The following is a 6,000-nucleotide window of genomic DNA, read 5'->3' as shown; positions in this document are numbered from 1 at the left end:
TTCTTTGCCTTGGGATCCACAGTGACATCGATGGTTATACCAAGAAAGGTGACAGGGACAGCGTGCCTAATGCAGAAGCACAGGTCTCGGTACATAAGAAAGAGATCGAGGGGCAGACAGCCGTTAAGGACCTGCAAAGCAGGAGTAGACACAGTCCTACAAGCCCTGCACATTGCTAAAAGCATTTTACGTTGAATGCTGTGAAGAAACCTTCGTCTGCACTGAAACCTTCTTAACATGCCAGAACCAAGCGGCCGCGCCATAGGAACAAATTGGTAGAAACACAGCTTTGTAATATAACCGTAGAGAACGAGAATTAAGACCCCAAGATTGTTTAGAGAGACGCAGAAGTGAGAAGGTAAGTTTTTTGACTTTCTCTGAGAGATCTTCCTAGTGTTTAGTAAACGTAAGTTTACTATCAATGATCAGACCAAGAAATTTTACAGAAGAAACCATGGAAAGTGATTTGTTTTGAAGTTTTACAACAGGTGGGCATGAAATATTAAGCGAACCCTTAACCAGCATCATTTTAGTTTTCGTGGAGGATATGGATAATTTATTTATGGTGGACCATTGAGAGAGAGAGAGAGAGAGAGAGAGAGAGAGAGAGAGAGAGAGAGAGAGATCTGACATGACTAAGTTGACAGTACTTTCAAGGGAGGCTCGGGAATTGCCCTGGATCAGCAGGGTGAGATCGATACACCAACCGAGTTGTATTAAAATAATAATTTAATACTGAAAAATAAATGTACATAACATAGATATTATTAAAACAATGAAAACTATTTACAATAAAATATAATACGAATAAAATAAAATAAGAGCGATAAAAGTATTATAAAACGTTAAAATATGTTAAAATACGTTAAAATAAAATACGTTAAAAGACTTAAAATACCGGATTCCGTTTTTTTTTTTTTTTGTTAAGCTTTCAGAGGCATCCGCCTCCTTTCTCAACAGTACATTTTTAATTGTAACACATCCTTAAATAACAGGTTCACGGCTCACGTGGTTCCACAGGCGCATGGGCGGCTTTCTCAACAGTACATTAAAAATGTACTGTTGAGAAAGCAGGTGGATGCCTCTGAAAGCTTTAACAAAACAAAAAAAAAAAAAAAAAACGAAATCCGGTATTTTAAGTCTTAAAACGTTAAAATATATTAATATTTTAACGTTTTATAATACTTTTATCGCTCTTATTTTATTTTATTTTATTCGTATTATATTTTATTATAAATAGTTTTAATTGTTTAATAATATCTATGTTATGTACATTTATTTTGCAGTATTAAATTATTATTTTAATACAACACGGTTGTATTAAAATAAAAGTAACAAGATTTTAATTGCTTGTGAATATGAATCCTTCAAACCTCATAGGCCTATTTGAAGATAGGGTGAGATCGTCTGCATAAGCCAATTTGGAAGTATGTATAAGGAATAGTTTTAAGGAGTCATTCATCAAGAACGATGTTCCAGACGAGTGGTCCAAGAACTGAGCCCTGGAAGCAGCCCCTAGTGACAGAGCGGGAGACAGAGTTAGATCCAGAAATAACAGAAACTGTACGGTTTTCAGAATAACTTCTTAAAAGGTTATAAAGAGGAAGAGGACAATCGGCAGCACGTAAGCGAGCAGACAAACTAGACCACCATAACAGATCAAACGCCGGAGAAAAATCAACAAAAATAGCAAGAACGTATTTAGAATTTGCAGAGTTAACTCGAGAAAGGAATTGAACGACTGGTTCTTCAGTTCCTCGTCCAATACGGAAACCATATTGATCGTCTGATACAAGAGAGAGTAGATTCGGTTGGGGTTCTAACCGAGTACGGCTCTATGAATTTTGGCGTCAATTTTCGTGCGTGCTGCCTCCTCAGTCGTTTGTTTTGCCGTTTCGGTTTTGAGTGTGTTCCAGTGAGGCGAGCCGAGGTTTAGGTTTAGCTGTTGCGCCGAGGCTTAGTTGCCGATTCGGAGGAAAAATATATTTTAGTTCTTAATTCGCCCGCTAGATGGCACCACTTATTTTCGAGTTTAATTAAATTATAAATTCATTTTTCCGAGGCTTGAACCCATGTCTTTGCTACTGGCAGTCCAGTGCTTATACTGACAGCTACCCTTTCAGTTATAAGAATACGTGTAAATGTGCCTGTTATAGTTAAGAGTGGCGTGTGAGTGTGACGTAGGAAGTTTATTTCGCCTTGTTCTGATTGGAGGGGGTATGAACCGATGTGCTGATTGGTCTGGGGGTATAAACCGAGTACGGCTCTGAGTCTGCCGGTGATTTCTGGTCGGTTGATGCCGTAGAAATCGTCTGTTTTTTGCCGCGTTGGTTTTCAACGTAGCGTTGGAGGATGCGCAATGAATTGTGGACTCGCGCACGCACACACACACATACACACAACAGTTCGTGCTCGGAGATTGCCATGACAATGGAAGGCCTACAAAACGGTGGCGCATCTGTTGAAGCATTCTGAAAGCTGAAATTAAAGATTTTATTTAAGATGTTTAAATATATATTTTTTTTCCCATATACGGGTACTTGGGGTCACAACAGTTCGTGCTCGGAGATTGCCATGACAATGGAAGGCCTAGAAAACGGTGGCGCCATCTGCTGAAGCATTCTGAAAGCTGAAATTAAAGATTTTATTTAAGATGTTTAAATATATATTTTTTTCCCACACACGGGTACTTGGGGTTACAACAGTTCGTGCTCGGAGATTGTCATGACAATGGAAGGCCTAGAAAACTGTGGCTCCATCTGTGGAAGCATTCTGAAAGCTGAAATTAAAGATTTTATTTAAGGGAGACTGTCATGACACTTGAAACAACCAAGAAACTGTGTCGCCATCTACCGATCCATTCTGCAAGTTGAAAATCTGAAAATTAAGTATTTTTATTTCATTTTATATGTTTAATGTTATGTTTTTTTGATGGTTAAATTTATATGTATATATTTTTACCCATAACTATTTATGATGTTTCCTCTGCAAGTTGAAATTGTATCCTGATGCTTAGTCTTTCTATCCTGGAAAAAAAAAACCTGAAAATTAAATGTATTGATGTGTATATATATTTATTTACCATCTTCGTAAAATGCTGGCTCCATCTTCTGTTTTCTGTCTGCAACTTTTTTTTTAATCTATATTTGAAATCATTTTCTTTCCTAAAAGTAACTTCTCAATTTTTTTTTGCTTTTTAAAAAAGGTTATTGATTAATGGAAAATTAAAACTTAATTTCTCATTTCTAAGAAAAAAGACAGACAATTTTTTTTTCAAATAGATATGTTTTTATTGATAAGTTTTACAGAAGTAGTTACTAATCACAAAAAATCAACACAAACACTTACATATGTACATTGCTTTGATCAGAACGGATACTTCGTATACTTCGCAGTGTAAGCAGTTTGAAGTTCTTCAATCATCGAAATTACAGCATTGTACAAACCATAATAGTTGAACTCGGTAACTACACTTTCTTTCAAACACTTAGCAGAAAAAATTTTAACACTTGTAGATGGTTCAGTGTTCCTAACTTAATACGCATAGACATCGTTAAACGAAACATCGATAGAAGAGATAAACACGTCATTCTTTATACGTTCTCTAACACAGTCAAGATGTTCCAATATAACAGCATGCATTAACAGAAATGCAGGTTTTTCGTCTTCTAGACGTTGAAGAAAAGAATCTATGTCTATGATCCTAGTAGATATACTTTCAAGTTCAGAAAGGTGTAGAGTCATTCGTCTTTCTGCTGCTAGTGAGAATTGCTTCCAATAGAAATCACAAGCGCCACCATCGGTAATGATTCGGAGTCCATGTAGCTGTATTTCATCTTTAGATCTAGCTCTTACGGAAAGTAAGATATCATCCATTTTGTCTTTGAATTCATCCCATTGTCTTCTCGATAACATCATATGCGTATTAGCTGTCTCGATCGCAACATGTGGCTCGAATTCGTGGCAATAAACACGAACTGTGCTACTGTGACTCAAACTTCTGTAGAAAGTTACATTAGGTTTCCTTATGTCTTCAAACATTTCATGGCGAGATATTTTGGGAAAAGCAACCACACTGAGAAAGCTCCAAACTGTAAATGTGATCCAGTGGCAATAACATCATGTGTTTAGAATCTTGTCGCTTGGTTATTGGGTCATAAACTCGTGACGTGTCAGGAGCAGGTAGAAACATGTCGTACAAAGGATATATAATCTCACATAACTAACGATGGTATCGCTCCCAACACCTTTCTTCGTGTGACAAAAGCAAAAAGATAACTCACCTTCAAATGTGGTTGTTTGTGACATGTCGTACAAAGGACATATATATAATCTCGCATAACTAATTCTGGTATCCCTCCCAAAAAGAAATTTGGTATGGTAAAAGCAGACAAAAAAAAAGATAACTCACCTTCAAATGTGGTTGTTTGTGACATGTCGCACAAAGGATATATAATCTCACATAACTAACGCTGATATCGTTCCCAAAGTCTTTGTTCAAATTTGGTATGAAAACAAAAGATAAATCATCTTCAAATGTACCTGTTTGGGAGATGTCATACAAATGGCGAGACATTGAGTCCGCATTGAGTCTTTCTAGTTCACGAAAAACATTCCACAGCTGTCCACAATTCTATCGCATTCCTGGGTGGATGGGAAAAAAAAGATAACTCACCTTCAAATGTGCCTGTTTGTGACATGTCATACAAAAGGATATATAATCTCATATAACTAACGTCTGTATCGCTCCGAAAGCTTTGTTCAAATTTAGTTCGACAAAAAGCAAAAGATATCTCAGCTTCAAAGATTACCATCAAAGATGTCACGCCTTTACTGATGAATAAGGATTTCACTCCCATACCATAGTAATTTCCTATTGGTTGTGACTCTTGAATCTAAACACTGATTGGTTGTCGTCAAATGTCGTTTCAATCCACGAGTTTGCTTTAAAAGAGGGGTCAATACGACCACATTTCACACCTGCTTACAAAGAATCATTATGAACACCGAAGAAGATTTTCTCACCATGGATGATGATTCAGCCTTCCTAGATGACGTTGTTAAGATTGAAAAAGAATATGAAGAAGCTGAGATGATGAAGGCTGAAATTGAATACTGTCAAGGCTTAGTGTATACTAGTGTGAGTATTTTTTTTTTCATTACTGAAAAATTTTTATTTGATTTTTAAAAAAAAAAATGTTTATAGAATTATTGTTTGGTAACTGTGTTTTCTTTACGTTACTCTTTCAGAATGACGAGTTCTTTAATAGTGGTGATAATGTGGAGGCTCGACCCGTATGTTCGCATGACAGCGAAGATAATGTGGAGCATAAGCCCAAATGCTCTCGTGACGGCACTTTAGAAGGTGCTGGTGTAGATGAAGATGAGCTCGATAGTTCATCTTTACTGTCTGGATGTTTTAACATTGATGACGATGATGTAAGTATATCTATAGATTTTTTTTTTTTTTTTTCACGAAAACAAATCCCCTAAATCTTATGCGACGTTTTTTTTTAAATTTTAGATGGAAGAAAGAGAAGCAGGCTCACAAGCTTTCCAGAGCAATTACCAGATACAGGATGGGGTAGTTCGTTTTTCCCAGAAATATCGGGCCTTATTTAAATCTTACGAGGTCCGATTTAGAAACATGGCTGATTTAGCAGACGGAGATCTGTTTTTTTCGAACTTTCGACGGATGCTAGAGGAAATAATCGTCAATTTAAGCAATCAAGGCGATTATTCCCACGTTAGGTTGTGTTTAGACGCCCCCAGTCTAAAACGTCCCATAAATTTACCTTTTATGCCCCTAACGGATCTAACGTTTGACCGTGTGATGGCAGCTTTCATAGCAGTTGATCAATCAAATAGTGAATTTATGATAACGGACGACTTGAGTCTGGACGTAATTCTTATTAATATCACGAATAGGGGGGAGGGTGGTAATCGTTCTGAGAATATAAAAAAAAGGGCAATGTTGAATTTGAATGATTTTTAAAAAAA

This window comes from Mastigoproctus giganteus, chromosome 2 (genome assembly GCF_048544385.1).
Source record: "Mastigoproctus giganteus isolate SK-2022 chromosome 2, ASM4854438v1, whole genome shotgun sequence".
NCBI classification, from domain to species: domain Eukaryota; kingdom Metazoa; phylum Arthropoda; class Arachnida; order Uropygi; family Thelyphonidae; genus Mastigoproctus; species Mastigoproctus giganteus.
This window is presented reverse-complemented; position numbering follows the sequence as displayed.